Here is an 18063-nt window from a genome sequence, read left to right as displayed (position 1 = left end):
ATAGAAGGTTTCCCACTCCATCCAAAAACAACTGTGACCTTTGTCAGTTTCTGTCCAAAATAACAACTGTAATGCACAATAAAACTGTTAAACTGCAAAAAATACCCAAGTAAAAATAAAACAAGCACAATCTACTGAAGTACTTGTTTAAATGTGTACTATTTTAGTAATTATACACAGATTTTGGTTAAACTCTTAAATGATTTTTGGTAAAAGTATTAATATCTGGTTCCCATTTTTTCTTGTGAATTTTGTGTTGTATATTTTGTTTGTTAAAAGTTGCTACTCAAACTCAAAACCATGAATGTGCTAAAAAAATACCCATAGTACTTTCTACTTTCTACAGTAAAATAATGTGAGTAGAAAGTACGGATATTGACTCTCAAATTCATAGCAAAAGTATCCACAGTGAAATGTACTTGGGTAAAGTGCAAAAGGACTCAATTGGCTCAACAGGAGCTCATCGAGGTCCATGAAATATAGTGCAAAGTTAAGAATGTTTTAATTATAAAGACCAGTTGTCAAGAGCCTTAAATAATAGCACATGGCCTGTCCCTGAGCCAGTGTATAGAGATTTTCTTCCATAATTATTTGATTTTCCCATGGTTGCATCTTTTCCCGTTACTCCAGCCTTATCACCAGAAGCACAGTCGACTAGATGTGAATAAAAACATCATATGCCAGTGTGCAGCAAATAATACAGGTTCACGAAGAGCACAATGTGAAGGATCTACTTTTATGGCAAACATCGGATCGGAGAACATTTTATTGACTGTTGGCCTGTAAAAGAGGCTCATTTGTCAAATAGTTCTTTAGTTAAGCAGAGTACTTGAATAGCCTACAGATGTTTGGCCTTGTCAACTTAAAACTGCATAGGAGAAAAGGAAAAGTGAATTCAGCATATTTTCTTGATGGTTTTGAAGTGAACAGGGTTGCGCGTCAGGAGCTGCTGGTAGACTGAAGAGATGGAATAATAAGTGGCCCTATTATTTAATTGCTGCTTTTAATTCTAATGCAGTTTTCCAGATTGTCACTCATGTGATCATTATTGTGAACATGACTGTTGCAGGTCTGAGTCACATAAAATAAATAAAATAAATAAAATAAATAAAATAAATAAAATAAATAAAATAAATAAAATAAATAAAATACATAAAATAAATAAAATAAATAAAATGAATAAAATGAATAAAATAAATAAAAAAATAAAAAAAAATGAATAAAATGAATAAAATGAATAAAATGAATAAAATGAATAAAATGAATAAAATAAACTTTCCTTCCATGTTATTTGAAATGTGTTTGTATCACGCAGCATTGTAGCCTTTTATGAAGTATTTTACCTTCAATATTGGGAGATTGTTTCCCGCACATATCCAAAGAGAGAGAGAGAGAGATAGAAAATATTGTAAGACGCGGCCACACGTGCAGTAATTCCCCCCTTTTCATTTTAGGAGAGCAACGTCTTTGGTGAGGAGTGAGAGAGGACGAGCGCGAGGCGAGAGAGGCGCGCACTGATATCAGCCATCGTCCTTTCTTGGAGTCAGTTTTGTGTCCGGTTCGTGGCCAGAACGAGACGAAGACACTTCCAAAACACTCGAGTGGTGAGCGACATCCACAAGGTAAAGAACGTGACCACCGTTATTCCATCTGATCACCCTTGTATTTGTGAGCTGTCAAATACGCAGACCTAGTTTCGGTTCTTCCACTGAGGGTTGTGGCATCAGTGTTTGAGCTTCATCAAATGTCGCTATAATGTGTTGTAATGTGCTGGCTGAAATACTCTTCTTTTCCCACGTGAATCCTTGAAAAAGCCTAATATGTGCTCTGAGATTGCACTGTGCGGGTGCCAGTGCTGATCCGGACTTTACGCTTTATCGCAACAGTCCGATCGGCTGATTTTGTATTTATACAACAATTTCAACACCGCAAAGAAACAAACAAAGGCTGCTTTTAGAGTCAATTACCATTTAAGTAGGCTACTTTATTTAGGAATATATTAAACACTAGCCTATATTTTCAATAGTCACTTGGAGGAAGACTGAGACGCTTTTTACGCACAAAATATGTGGCTTATCCTGTCTTATAACGAGTGTTAACATTGAATTGTACACGTATTGATCGCCTGTTAGCGCGGTCAGATTTGTAGCCCCGTCTCTTGTCCCTGAACAACTGGGAGAAGGGGAGCCATCACTTTGGAGCTGGTGTGTTTTACGCGGAGCAGGCGTGTGTTGGCGTGCGCCTTTGTGCGTGTCTGTCTGCGCCGCTAAGGAGCGGAGCAGGAGGAGGAGGGGGGCAGAAACTGACAGACTGTCACTACCAGCACCGACAGCCCGGGGCAAATGTTTTACCTGCACGCGCCGTGCGCACGTGCGCGCGATGTGTCCGCGGATCAGCGCGTCTCTAATGAGCTCCATCTCGCTCCCGTCGCTTCACAAAGCCGCATTAATTGTGTCCATTTATAACGCGACCCCATCATAATAAGGATTTGACTCCACATTCAGGATGCTTATGTGTTTGTGAAATAGTCGCTGAACACAAATGTAATTGTGTTTTCTCTGTTGCACGACCTAAAGCATCCACTGGCCTTGTGGGAAATACATTTGTCCAGATTTATGGCCTTCCTTCACAGGTGATATCGATTATGGCAGCACCTCTGTGTACCATATTTTTATAGGAGCATAAGAAAAGTGCCACATTTTTCTTCCTCTGTTGTTGCAAAAAAGCTCTTCATGGTGAGTGCAGCTGGGTCAATTCTCCAGTGCTCCTCTGTTGCCTCGTATACATCAAAACTAATGCTGTACATGAGCGGCTGCAGCACTCTCAGACACACAGTCATGATGGGCCTTAAGCGGCAGTAATGGCTCTGATCACTGCCAGACATGTTTATCTGTGAGGAAAGCGCATGCATTATACATGAACCCAATCAGCAAGTGTGAATGCTATTTGTTTTTCATCTTGTGTCCTGAGTGCCTCTCTCTTTGCATTTTCAAGAGCAGACATGGCTTTTGCGTTTGTTTTTCTGAACCGAATACATAGGTCCAGTGTTGAGGCCCACACTCTGGACATTTATTGTGCTTAAGAGGCAGACAGAGAAAGTGCAGCAGTCTATTTTCCTGTTTGTAATCGTTTACGCTGATGCTTGGAGAGAGATGTAAGCAGGCCAGGGGAATGGGATGGAGAGGCGTTTAAGAGACATCAGAGCAAGCAGAGGAGATGGGAAGAGAGCAGGGAGATTAACTCTGGACTGAAGTAATGGGGCAGGATTTTGAAGGCGAGCTGCGGAAATATGTGGAAAAGCCGGAGAAGGTGGTGGCATTAAAGGTTACAGTCTGAGTCAACATTTCTTATTAAAAGCAGTGAATGTTGATGTGGCCAACAAGGTCCAGCCATGCAAATGTAGAAAAGTTTTAACATGTTAATAACTGTATGAACATTTGTCTTTTTCTTTTAAATGTGAGATTTCTGCCCCTGGTACACAGACATAAAGTACCGCTGTAAGATGGGGGGATTTTAAAGAGTCACTGCGGGTTACAAGAGCTGTATGCTGTGTTGTTGTTAATGCACGCTAGAGTTTCACGTTTAAAGCGGTGTTCTTGTTAAATGTCACCAGCACTAATGATTACCAGCAAGCACAATGCACAAGCACAAAGCAGCATGTCAGTTCACAAAAGCAGCCAAAGCTATGTAGTATCCAGCCAAAGTAACCTTGTAGTCTCTCCTGTCTGAAGCCCTGTGTAATGTTTTGCCAGGAAGACAGATTACTCTTTAACACTCTTCAAGACAAAACACTTCTTTTTAAAGTCTCCATGAATGGCACAGCTCCAAATAAACTCTCAGTCTCTTTTTTTTTCGTATTCTCAATCACTCATGGTTTCGTGAGGAATACTGCTTGATACTCCCCGAAAGGCAGCACACACAGCCAACATGTTAAATGATCAGTGAGCAGGCTGTTTCCTTTTGATTCCCTCTAATGAGAATGGAAGAAGCCACTAGATGAACACCCAAGGGGGGCATTTCTTCTTTCTTTCAGCTGACTGTGGCACGCTACGGATTGGTATCATTCATTAACTGACAATTCGGTAAGATGAATCTGACAGCCGCCGCCTCCCAGGGATCCTAGAGAGGAACAAGGGAACAAATGCTTAGTGCTCAAGACACCGGCATTCCCCTGAGCCCCTTCACAGTGTGAGATAATGTAATGATACAAATCCCTCCCCAGTAGTTTCAAACAGGGAACAAGGAAACTCCCTGGGTCTAACAGCTCTTCAGATCTGTTCATAACTGGCGTTGCTTCTAGGTATAGTAGCGACAAAAAGAGTTTCAGTCTGAGTTTGAACTGACCATTGCTGTGTCTGAATGTCCACCCCTGTACTTGATTCACTGCACAGTCCCACACTGTGTAGGTGACCAGGCTAGTGCACTCATTCAGAGAGTGAATTGAACACGCAACTCACTATTTTCTCTTTGCGGATCACCTGACTCTGGTGTCTGGGGGAAAAAAAGGGAATTTGGCGGAACTTTAGTCAAAATGGATTGGATATACACATAGAAAGATCATGGCGATTCAGGAGTTACTATGAGGCGAGCGTGCTTGCTACTCAGCCACTGTGCCGCACATTTAGATCAGTTCCAGGTTTGTTTCTGAGCAGGTTGAGTCATGGTTTACACATGGTTTCGACCCTGTCATAGACTTGCAGGTTTCCAGTTTCTTCTCATTGATTCAGAACTAAATTGATCCAAGATCTGGTTCTGATATTTACCTATTTTAGTCCTGAATTTGTTTTGGTTGAGAGAGAACCTTTATAGTATTTGTCCCTAAATGGGGGATTGCTGTAGACCTGGTTTAGTGCTGGTTCAGACTCCTTTTAGATCTCAAGTTTAGCTTCAAGCCCTGGTTTTGACATGGTTCAGCTTGATGTTATTAATCCATTATGTCTGTGTTTTTTTAAAATGTGTGCATGTATGTTTGATGTCTCCTAATCATTGAAATCTAATTTACCAAAGGGTACAAATAAAGGCACCTAACCTAATGTTTCTCATTGTTCAGCCCAGGTGTAGAAGTTTAAGAACCACTGCCTGAGTCTTTTGAAGGAATGTGTGAAAAGTGTGATTGATTGTGTCTTTGCAAGACTGTGTCATCTTCAATTAGCTCCCCACATCTGCTGTCTGTTGAGTAGGTTTTCATCTTTTCCTTTAGACCTTAGATTGATGTTTGTGATGATGTCCTTGTGATGACGCACCAGGCAACTTCTCGCCATATTTTCATGTCTTTTGATGGAAGTCATGCATCAAAAGAACTGATGACTGTTGACTTTTAATGGCTGTGTGAAGAACATTTTCTTCCCACAACAAACATATCCCCAGACAGTTGGGATTTATCCTGCCTTGCTGGTCCCCGGCTCCAGTATCCAGAGACTTAGGGTCAAATCGGGACATACTGACCCAGCTAGAGCAGTGGTTGGCTGGGACATAGAGATGTTCTGTCCCCAGTGCTAATAGACTGAAGGGGACACAGTCATTTGGAGGAAATGGCTGTGTCTCGTGGTGCAGCGATGCCTCTGTGGGGGCATTGGATGGTGCGGCAGAGTCAGCCATGGTCTGATTACTCACATACACAGCCCCTGCTTTTGTGCTGCTTTCTGTACATTCGGTGTCATACACTGCATGCGTCACCCAAAAGATAATGACAATAATGCCAGAGATGCAAGGACACATTGCAGGTGTAAAACAAGAACGGTTAAAAATCAATTATCTATTCATAGGTAAAACCATGTAGTGATGCACCTAGCTGGCTCTGGTCTAGAGCGCTTCCTGTCTTACATACTAAACAGCTCGAACATAATGCATTTATTGAGGCAATGCAGTTGGATTTACTTATTTGATTGATTTGATTTATTTATTGTGGCCTTTGAAGTGCTTTTCACAACTCTGAGGGAGTTTTGCCATCATAGTAACAACAATTAGCATGTGCACTTTGCTGTGGCTACAACTGATTTTATTTTAATACAAGAAAAAATAAAATAAATCAGATACAGCTCCTTTGTTGTGAAGGTGAAGAAAACGTTCATAGTGTTGTGTTCACTAAAAAAGCACAACCCAGTCATATATTTCTTTCACATTCTTTTGTATTTTACACACATTATATCAGTTTTAATAAATTGAATTTGTCTTGTAACATCTGCCACTTCACTCAGACTAAAGCAGTGAGTTCTCTATCTGGAGCCAGCAGGGAGCTCGTGTTGCTGATGGAGTGGACTGAGACTCGCGATGGTGAGATTGGTGCTGCTGCTCTGGACTATGGCTAGTCCAATGGGTGGGATGAAGGAGAGTGAAAGCACAGTAGTACGCTTCACTGGAGACATTATTATAGAGAAAGACGGGTCTCTGCTCGGGGCTGTATGTGTTTATTGGTGTGTGTGTGTGTTCTTCATATTTACATTCACATCCTACTGTGTTGAAAGCCCCAGAACTGGGACGAGAGCCTAGCAATGGCACAGAAAAACTTACATGTCGTCTATGACTTGGGTTTATTTGTCACTATAGTGCAAGTGCTGAGTAAAAAGGAATCTTTTTTGAGTTATTTCCTTTTACAAGAGGAGTTATGAGGGTTGACTAATGATCATTACAGTCCCTTTTACAATTTTGAGCAAATCTCAGTATTTATCCATGACAGGTGTGCGAATATGAAGTGTGTAGGAGGATTAGGTGTCAAATAAAATGGAAGATTGCCAACAAACAAGATCTGCTGCTGAGACATATCTTTAAATGTGAGTTGCCAGGTAATAAACAAAAAATAGCTGGAACAAAATTACTAGAAGCTGCTCAAACTTCAGAAAAATTGATAAATACAGCGCTTCTGAAAAAAAAAGCCATGCACACGAAAGAAAAAAACCTGTCAATAAACTGCAGGTGTCCACATTGTAACATGATATTTACACATATACTACATGGTAGTGATGCTTCTTTTGAACCGGGGGTCTTGCGATGCACCTTTAGTCAGCTGCGCCGTGGGACTAATTAGACTAATTCTCAGTGGAAATGAGTCAGATTGTAATAAAACACACAGTATTTTGAAGTTTAGCATACAGAGAGCCCATCACAGCTGTCCCTACTGTCCCCTCTGTCCTTGATGACTCTGTGTGAGCTGGTTTATCTGTGTCTGTGTCTTTACATCTGGTTCATCTACTCCTGAGCTTGTGCTTATTGAATGAGTGTTACGTTGAAACATGAGATATTTACACAAAAATATGAATTTATCTTAAACATTTGAGCTCTTTGACTAATTGTTACGACATTTTGGGGTTTACTATCAGACGTCCATATCATGAGAGCCGATAGTAAGTAAAAGTAAGCTACCAGTAAGCGTGTGCTAACAACAACATTTAAACATTGTTAAAGAGCTGTCTCAGTTATTTTATTATTAGTCACATCAAAATCCAGAGTTTCCAAAACAGAACCTCATGAATGCAAAGCTGACCTCTCATTTTGTAACCTGAACACCCAAGGACTACGTGTGCAGCATTAAATTGACCTTTCAAAGTGGCCCTGTCCCCAGAATTCAGCCAAACTAAGACTCATCGTAGGCATCAACCATCTGTAAACAGAACGAGGAGAAGATACAACCATGTACTTAATGTAATCTATGAGCATTTTAGTTGCTTTGCTTGATTGGACAAGCTTGTTAATAAGATTTCTTGAAGCTTGAGTCATGTTAGTGGGAGGTGTCGACGCAGACATCAAAGTGTATCATATCATTCCGAGCTGAGATTGCTTGCTTCCATGTACAACATACCAAAGGGAATTATTCTACAGTGTCCAATCTTAGCCAACAGTGCAATAAAGAGCAAAGCATTAACATTGGCACTGACAATATTCTATTTTAATCATAATACCCAATGTAAAACTTACGATTCATTCCATTGCACATATATCTCTGCCTGTGACAGTGCATGTTTGTAATTATATAAATTCATTTTCCGTCTTTCTCAATTCTTAAGTACACATGAAATTGAAGTCACTAAACTGTATCCACTTAAATTATTTTGTGATGGTTCAACACAATTTATGACGGCTTTAATAAGCTCTGCCACAAAAGATGCTGATAACTGTAACCGCCATTCGGAAATGAAATTCATCAACGCCGGGAAATTTGCCATCTTCTGTTGCGCAGGAATTTTCTTCATATTTGAGTGTCTTGTTAAATTGTTAGAACGGTTAAGTACATTAAGATACTTGCTATTATGTGTAGGTTTATGAGGAGTTTCTGCACTAACCAGGAGCATTGTGCACAGAGCCATGAGATACCTACATAATAACTGCCACCCTTGACATGGAGGTCCTTTAGGAATCGACTAAATCCTTTTGAACATTTGTCTACTCCTTGAAGATAATTGGCTTATTCGTGTGTTAAATGGCTGCTCTTAGGACAGTGGCTAATAACGTGCTCCGTGTAGACACCGTGACACTCGACTTTGGTTCTGAGGGACTTACAGCCACATTACATCCTGAATTACTGTATGACAATGATAAACTGATTGCCACAGAGCCAAGGGACATTCAGTCTATACACAGTCTACTCTAAGCAATAGAGGGCTAAACATACTATACTCTGAACACTTGTTGTGATATCATCATTGTGTTTTGAGAAAGATGGACAAATGACAAGCAAATTAAGTGTTGTTGTGTATCCAGAACACAAATTAGATCCAGGAAAGACACATCACTGTAGGAACAAAGGGTTAGTTTTAGTTGATCTTTCACAATTCTTCGATACAACGGTTTTGCATTTCACTTGAAAGTACATTTATCCAAATATTCAATATTTGATTTATTTTAGTCAGGGTCTGGGCACTGTGTTATAACTGTTGTTCCTACCCGCAAAGTAATTTCCTGCCCAGTTTGTCGCGTTCTTGTTGTCATTTCAATTACTCTTACAAAAAAGTTGTGCAAAAGTTGTCGTCAAATACAAATTACGAAACGTCTGTTCCAAAACCTGGAGCATAGCCACTTAATCTAGAGGTTTTAACACAAAAGGGTAACAACATATTACTAGTAAAATATATCAGGTCCTTACTTTCTCTACAGGTTACGTTTGTCAGTAGAAAAGCAATTATTGAAAAAAAAAAAAAGTGATTTCATGATTTCCATTATTCCAAATAATTGTGATTTTGATTTTGCCCTAATCCTGTCCATTATTGTGTAAATAAGTAAATAGGCTTTTGTCTAACTCGAGCTGGTCTGTGGTCTCCTTCTTTACACCTGGGATCATTATTTTTTCAGGAAGTAGTTACAACGAGAGACCCAGGTTTAACAACACTTCTACATCAGGACTTCAGAGTTCCCTTTGTTGTTTTATTCTCCCAGTTTCTGTTTTTCTTACACAAAACTCAAGCTTGTTTTTAGCTGGAATGAATAGAAAGTGTTGCACACCCTTACCTAAATAATTATCCACACATCAAACACCATCTGGGCCTCACTTCTTACTTTGAAGATTCCCGTCCTCATCAGCCCTGTGCCTAAAGGAATCTCCGCAGATACATGTTTGTGGGGCAGGATATGTGTGCAAATGCAAACAACTCTCTTTATGCCCATTTCAAACCTCCATCCTCTCCCCTGTTCGGCCTAAGGGGCAGCTGCGTGCAGACGGACCGGGCCCCGGCTGATCCCGCGGCTCAGAGGAGGAGCAAAAAAAAGAAATAAAACGCTCAGACCAGAAAATGAGAGATTGGGAGATGGATGAATTGTCGGTGGCTGTGCAGCTGTTGCGTCTGGCTTTGTCTGTGTGTGAGAGCGAGGAGGGCTGGAGAGCTGTAACTCTCGTAATTCTGGGACGTGACCGTAAACTGTCTAGTTACGGCGCATCAGCAGACGGATGAAAGCGAGACTATCCCACATGAAGAGAGGGAAGAAAGGAGTCTGTGTGTGTGTCCTGATGGCTGTTAATTTGTACAAAGATGCTGTAACTCTGGAGACGGCAGCATCGCTCTCTTGTGCTGTGTCTCTGCGAACACTTTTTGGACTCAGTCTGATGGAAAATGCCTGAAAGCGGTCTGTGAAAGGTTGACTGATTATATTGAGCGGTTGAAATGACAGCACCCCTGAGATTGAAGTATTTGAAGATAAAAATACATAAATGAGAAGAAGTCTTTGCATATCTATACGTAAAAGCCACACTTAGAGATATCTACAAGTCTGATGAGCTATGCCTTAGACTGAATAATGCAAACTAGAGATAATCAAGAGTGTATTGATAACTGCTGCCAATCAACTACAAGTGAGAGCGTCATTAGATCACACAAGCAAGTGACATCAACACCATTTAATCGTGCACAATTAGCATATATAATGAGAACAAATGCAACAAATCTGAATATATTACCACCGTGACTAAACCACTGAATTTGGAGGTAATCCCAATAACAATATTCAGACAACAAACAACAAAGCAAGTGCAACGTGCTATGTGCCTGAAAATGTCCTGGTTGAAGTTTTTGTGTCGCGCCACATGAAAAGACCATGAATATGACCACAAAAGGGCAGAAATACACTTGTTTGGAAGATTGCTCTAGATCAGGGGTGGGCAATTATTTTCCTCCGAGGGCCATATTCGAATCCAGGCAAGAAGCGGAGGGCCAGCCCTGCGATCATTGGTGTGAAAAAAAAAAATAATAATTCGGTCAAATTTAGGCTATTTGAATCTATTATTTAATTCCTTTCATGTCATATTTATTAAGGATACAAGTGCAGACAGATACCTGAGAGCAAAAAAATAAATAAAAATAAAAATTAGAAATAAATATTACTTGGGTTTATGTTTGGCGGGCCGGATTATAAAGACAAACGGCCCGCGGGCCGCATTTTGTCCACCCCCTACAAAAACATCGAGAGTCTAGATGTTTTTGTCTCTTTTTGAGGACATGTTGAATATTAAAATCTTTAGACGATGATATTCTAATTTTGCATATTTCCAAAACATCACTGTACATTTTTCGATATATCTCCCATCTCTAGCCACACCTTTCGTTCAAGACCTATTTAACTGTACAAACTTCAAATCAAACCCATCAAAATAAAATGGAATGAAAAAACATGATTAGGCACCAGTGGTGTCAGCAGACTGTAAATTACTGGTCCATTGCAGAGGGTATGTTACAGGTCAACGCAAATTAGTGAAATAAATGTTGTAATTATACCATTGGTACGCCGTTAATTTTAACACAGATGTTTCGTTTTGGAACAAGCTGCTGCTGTTTTCCTCTCTCCATACGTCCCGGTGAGTGCTTGCGTACCCGGGCCCCCCGCAATCTGAAGGGCGTGCCGTGGAGCGTGAGGTTCATCAGTACAGTAATTAATGTAGCACGCTTCGGTTGTCATGCGTGATATTTCTGCGCCGCAATCTACTTGAGAAAGCTTTTTGATGAATGGCCTGGTGCCTGCTGGCTGACTGATCTCTTTTTAATAGCACTCCTGTTTCACTGATAAAACGCAAAATGAATCATCGATACTCTGTCCCCCAGGTCGACCCAGTGCAGGATTCTGTTGTAATTGGGAGTGGAGCCTTTGGGGTCGGGGCGCCACTCTTGTGTGTTATTTGGTGCTTGGGTGTTTTAAAGATGTGGTAATGCAACACAGCCTTTGCCAGAGTTGGAAACTAATGAGATATTAAAGTAGTTTAGTTTGATAGTAAATAATACAGAATCACCAAATGAGTTACAATTTCTAAACTCTAGACTGGGGGTGAGCGATATTGACAAAAATATACATCTCAATAGTTTTTGGAGTGTTCCGATACCAATATTCAGATGATGTTGTGTCAAGCCAACAGAATGTGTTAAAACATGTCTTCAAACGTATTAGTTGAGGTTTAATTATCTGACAAATGTGAGATACAGAAATCACACGCTTTTCTTTTGCTTTATTTATTTTATTTATTCTTAACTGTAAACTCAATATTCATATTTTTTTCATATGTTCAAAAAAAGCATACCCAGCATCACATTTCGATAGAGCGTCCACCACTACTCCAGCCTAAACATTAATACCATCAATAATGGACAAGCTGAAGACAAATGTGCGCTTGACTCATCTTACATAAACCACTGTCTGAATATAAAGGCTTTGAAACTGAAATTGTCTGAAATGCACTTTACACTTGTATAAAAAGGCAACACCATCAATCATCAATCATCAATATCCCATAAGTTAATGTGTAGCTACGTTTCACTATTACATCTCTTTTCATTTGATTTGATTTCAACGCCGGCCCAGCCGCATGCGCCAACAGCTCCCTTTCAGTTATATTGTCATTGATTTTTGCGTGTGTTTGAATACTATTAAACTGCACTTCAACCAAGCTGTCTAAGTTTCCCTTCCAGAAATCCATGCGCGAAATGTTCCGCCGCGTTTTGATGTGTTTATGCTCTAATCAAAACGCCTCATTTTGTATGTATACTTATTGAAACAGAAAAGAAAGGCTGAAGTTTGTAGATCAAAAAGGCATGAACTTTCACAAAAATTCAAAGCGAGTTTAGTTGTTGGCATAAACCGTTTTCGCTGATTCCCAGGGCATATGTTTTATGAAAAGGGGGTCGTTTAGAGAGCTGTGAAAATATGCTGTGCTGTTATGTGATTGCGCCCGGCGTTTCTGAACTCAGTCGGAGAGGCGAGGAACACCTATGAAGAGTCACATTTTTGCCTGCTGCTCTTTTTTCTATCTCTGTGTCTGCAGCTGCTGGAGACCGCCCTCCACTGAGTGCACGGACCCCATTCACAATGAGGTGATTACTGTTCAAAATGTCACTCACTGGCCTGCTGATCTCCGAAGGTTCAGGACAATAGTCTTGTAATTCTAAAGATGAAACGTGTTGCTGTTAAAACCCCAGCTGTGAATAGGAAAACACTGGGATCACATTGGTCCGTTTGCATTTCCTTAAGAGACTTCAACATGATTCTTGCTGAAATGGGAAAGCAGACATTCCCCCGTGGTTACAATCCCAGCATGCTTTGCAGCTAGGCACTTAAGAAGACACAAAAAACCTTATTTTGTAGATTTAGACTTCATAAACATCATTATCATATCCCTGACCTTGAGTGTTTGCTCTGTTCAGCGCCGACCTCAATTTTGTCAGGAGTTTTGAACGGTGCTGCTTGCTTTTACATGGCCAATGGAGTCAACAAAAGAGAATTTTTAGTGAGATGAGTTTGTGTGTGTGTGCGTGAGGGTTCACATCAGCAATCATGTGCTGAGTCAGTAATCTTTGTAGCCCCTTCCTGAAACTGTCAGCATCTTTGCTCCAAAGTTTCCTGCCTCTGCCGCTGCCAGACTTAAACTGTGTAGAACATTAGTAGAACAGCCCACGCGCTAAGAATACACATTTGTTCTTGAGTGTGAGCCAAATGGCCTCTATATTTTATGAACCTTCTCGGTACTAACATATCGTAGTGAGACTAATTATCATGGACGCACTCAAACACAAAGCTCGTTTATTGTATTGACATCGCATTTGTTTTGGCTTGGCCCACATGGCAGGGACTCCACAGTGTTAATGCCTGTTTCCTCTTCTTGTTACAGCACTCGTACGTGTGTTCGTTGTTGTTCACGTCAGACAGTTTTTTCTTATTTTTTTAAAGGATTTTTGTCCCATAGGCTTTGTTGGTCGGGGCAGATGAGACTGAAATGGGGGATGAGAGAGAAGGGAGGACATGCAGTAAATAGTGGGAGTCAGGAATCAAACTCACAACACTGCGGCTGGCTGCACTTGGAGCCTGGCATATGTACTGCGCCTTAACCACTCCACCACCGGGCAGCACCAGAACTGTTGTAGGACTGTGATGGATCAAACCTTAGTCGGACACCAATGTATTTGAGGGAAAATGCTTGAGAGAGTTTTTGATGCGCTGCCTGTGAAATGATTGCTTTTGCGGTCGACCCTTTTAGTCGACTAATTGCTGCACAGGGCATGTCTTAGTCGACCAAGAATCTTACACTCTGAATCCTGTGGTGAGGCTGTGCTTCATGTTTGCTGCTCACTTGGGATCCATGCTGAATTCTTGGGAAGCTCTTTCCCAGTTTCAGTCCTGGCCTAGAAATGCCTCCTACTTTTCCCCAGTTTATTGAATCCACTGAAACAATCTACTGGGGAGAATCTTTTTTTATTCTTAGTACAAGGCTATTAATAAAAGCACAAGTTAAGTTTGACTAAAACATGAATAGTACATGAAGAGTAAAAGTGGTAAAGTGTCTAGTAAATGCTTTTGAAATAAATTTGAAAAATGAATGTTTTAATTGTGAAATAATTAACATGGCCCCACATAAAGGATTCTGTATGTCTCTCTAGCAATGGACAGATATCTAAATGAACATCACATTAGCTTAAGTTAAGGGACACTCTGGTACCCAATACTCACACTCGCGTTTTGTAGACTTCAAATGCAGCCATGCAGACTTCAGGCAAGTACATTACCCACAATGCATTTCACTAGAAGGCTTAGCACTTGTACTAACTGGATATAATGAAAATAAATCCCTAACAGTTAAAAAGACACAATTTTAAATAAATATTTCACTGCCCGATAAATGTTTAACACGGTTCTTATTTGTTTGTGGCCAATTCAGCAAATCATCAAACCTGGACTAAGCTTTGGCTTTCTGATTAATTTATCTGCCCTTTATCAACACCGCTGACAGCTGCTTTCCGCTGCTTTCCGCTGCTTTCCGCGGCTGGATGTTTTACATTATCACGTTCGCTACGCAAATTATCTGAAGTGCGGTCTGTGTTTCATAATTCTTGTGGTAAAATGTGCCTGTAAATGTCTTGGTTGAGGGTTGTACTTCTAATTTTCAGCGCAATCAATTTTTAAAAATATATTTCCAACCATAATTAATTATGGCTTTTTAATCAAGCATGATTACAAAACACTAACAGTTGTCTATTGCAAATGTTTGTAAGGATTCTAATGTGCTCTACTGGGATGTTAAATAAATAAATACATATAAAAGATATGTTTAACCTGCTGGTTTGGACACTTATTGTTTTGAGAATTGTCAGCTCATGGGACCTATATAAGCAATGGGCCATCTCCCAAAACAGAAAATCTGAAAATACTCAATGTTTTATTTATATGTGCTTTTTCCATCACCTCTGATGTGCCCTGACTTGTGCCTCCGGGGCAGATTTGAGCTATAAGGCCTTTAAGGAGTAAGTGAAGATGTGCAGCATAAGCAAACTGTGGAGCTGCTCCCAGTGATCGCTCTGGATGTGTGCAACAAGTGACCAATGGGTGGGTCTTACCACAGAACAGTATTAATATCGGAGTTCTCGATCTAAATTCTTTTATTGACAATGACTCTTGGATGAGAGTCGAAACGTCTATTTTTTCAAACTGAGTCCAGATGACTACAACTGAAGCTTTTTCTACTATGGAACACGCCTGGACGAATGAGGGATTACACCGACAAGTGACGGCTAATGCACTTCTGCAGTGACTGTTGAATATCACATTGTTTCAGAAGGCTCACTCACATGTACTTTACAGGCCATTCTGTGAATGCCAACACAATCATTATTCTATTAGCTTTGTTTCATTTGGTTGTAAAGGGCAACTTTTATGGATGTGAGTAGCCTCCAATACAAATTCAGTTTAGATGAATTTCTTTCCTCAGACCTCAGTTTTTCTGTAGCTATCCTCTGTTAAATCCAGACATATTATTCAACAGCCTCCAGGAAGAATGCATCTCAATATAGCTCTGTGCATGAACAGATTGTTCCTATGGCTGCTTGACATCTCTCCCCATCAACCAGTGAATAAATCATAGGTGTATCCAAACATAGTAATTAGATGTTATCACATGCCTGATGACTGATGTGTTTGCACATAGCTGACGTGCAGCTGACTCCCATCAATTGCCTCAACTTCCATCACTATTTATGTCACAATCTCTCCATATTATATTTGTTGTGACTGAAACGTAGCCTAATAATAATTCCCCCCTGCCATATTCCAACAGCCTATTCCCCAACTACAAGTGTAACTTGCGTGCTGCCCGGTGGTCAAGTAGTTAAGGCACAGCACACGTATGCCACGCTCCAAGTGCAGCCAGCCGCAGTGTCGTGAGTTTGAATCCTACGACATGTCCTCCCCTCTCTCTTCCTCCATTTCACTCTATCCTTTCCTGTCTAATAAAGCCTATGGGCAACAGAATCTTAAAAAAAAATTCTAACTGCAAAACAATTTTGATAGCGTCATGTGTAATATATTTTATATTTCTTGTTTCAAAGACCCTTCTCATGTCTTACCTCTTACTGCCTGCTTGTACAATCATAGGCTTTGACAGCACAGTATGGCACTTGTCAGTGCGCACTGGAACTCGCCCAGGTACAAGCAGCCTTATTCTTCTACATATGCATTTGCAGAAGGAGAATCTGGAAAAAATGTAAATGTCATCAGATGTCTGTGTGAGTGTGATTCTGGTGGGACTTGAGGAGGTGCTCTGACAGGGCCAGGCTCCTGCTCAGTCAGGTTCAGGCTCCTTCCACATGTTTGCAGCCTGCCGTGTTACAGTGACCCAGATAGCATTATGGTCCTTTTAAATGAGACATATTTGTATTTTTTAACTATCTGCTGAAAGCTATATTCAAGAGTCATATATTCTTTAATCATCCTGTGCAAATACGATGTATTTACTGTCTTTATCAAGTATTACATTGTCACCTTTTACCAATAATGAATGAATAGAGCCTGGTACATTTGTTCAATGTATGCACCAACCTCTTCATAGTTATCCATCCATCCATCCATTTTCTGCCGCTTTATCCGGGGCCGGGTCGCGGGGGCAGCAGTCTGAGCAGGGACTCCCAGACTTCCCCCTCCCCAGACACTTCCTCCAACTCCTCCGGGTGGATCCGGAGGCGTTCCCAGGCCAGCCGAGAGACATAGTCTCTCCAGCGTGTCCTGGGTCTTCCCCGGGGCCTCTTCCCGGTGGGACATGCCTGAAACACCTCCCGAGGGAGGCGCCCAGGAGGCATCCGGAACAGATGCCCGAGCCACCTCAGCTGGCTCCTCTCGACGTGGAGGAGCAGCGGCTCTACTCCGAGGTCCCCCCGTGTGGCCCAGCTCCTCACCTTATCTCTAAGGGAGCGGCCAGCCACACGGCGGAGGAAACTCATTTCGACCGCTTGTATCCGCGATCTTGTCTTTTCGGTCACTACCCAAAGCTCGTGATCATAGGTGAGGGTAGGAACGTAGACCGACCGGTAAATAGAGAGCTTTGCCTTTCGGCTCAGCTCCCTCTTCACCACAACAGTCCGATGCAGCGACTGCATCACTGCAGCCGCTGCACCGATCCGCCTGTCGATCTCACGCTCCATCCTTCCCTCACTCGTGAACAAGACCCCGAGATACTTGAACTCCTCCACTTGGGGCAAGGACCCCACCCACCTGAAGAGGGCAAGCCACCTTTTTCCGGTTGAGAACCATGGCCTCGGATATGGAGGTGCTGATTCTCATCCCAGCCGCTTCACACTCGGCTGCAAACCGTCCCAGTGCATGTTGCAGGTCCGGGTTTGATGGAGCCATCAGGACAACATCGTCTGCAAACAGCAGAGATGTTATGATAATTCTTATTTTAGTGGACAATACAGTTTCCTCAATCTAACTCATCACCTACAAAAATAGATTTTTTCCTGTTTAAAAAGATGCTTTTGTTTGTGAAAGCAGTTATTTCCATCACTTTCATAATGTTGTTTGGGTAATGTTGCTGCCAGTTATTCAGATTTGTGAACGTGAGCAATTATCTGCTGTCTTGTTGTCAAGCAAATCTAGTTTGATTAGGATCAATACTGAAATAATGAATAAATTAGATTACGGTACTATCCTGAATAATTTTTAGATTTATTTACGAAGTAGAGGCTTTCTGTCATCTTTTGCTGATATTTTGTGTTTACAATGACATTATATTGTGTTTTTATTGTCGTTGTGGTATCAAATGGATCAAACCTAATCTGCAGAGCGATAAATACTTTATTTATCCTGAAGGAAATAAAAATGAGCACTTTACATTAT

At 41.1% G+C, this 18063-nt stretch overlaps 1 protein-coding gene across 2 annotated transcripts in view; it reads left to right on the top strand.

The window, feature by feature from the left end:
• Nucleotides 1-1478: 1478 nt before the first annotated feature.
• The window catches only part of cdh24b (cadherin 24, type 2b), a 165030-nt gene continuing 148445 nt past the window's right edge, over nucleotides 1479-18063 (top strand). For both annotated transcript variants that reach the window (XM_072440979.1, XM_072440977.1), the window contains exon 1: nucleotides 1479-1622. The gene's annotated coding sequence lies outside the window, so the exon portion shown is untranslated. The remainder of the gene's footprint in view (nucleotides 1623-18063) is intronic.

Source organism: Eucyclogobius newberryi, unplaced genomic scaffold (genome assembly GCF_026437365.1).
Source record: "Eucyclogobius newberryi isolate DKJ021-1_F unplaced genomic scaffold, fEucNew1.0.hap1 SCAF_12, whole genome shotgun sequence".
NCBI classification, from domain to species: Eukaryota; Metazoa; Chordata; class Actinopteri; order Gobiiformes; family Gobiidae; genus Eucyclogobius; species Eucyclogobius newberryi.
The sequence above is the reverse complement of the archived record's forward strand: the minus strand, read 5'-3'. Positions and strand labels throughout refer to the sequence as shown.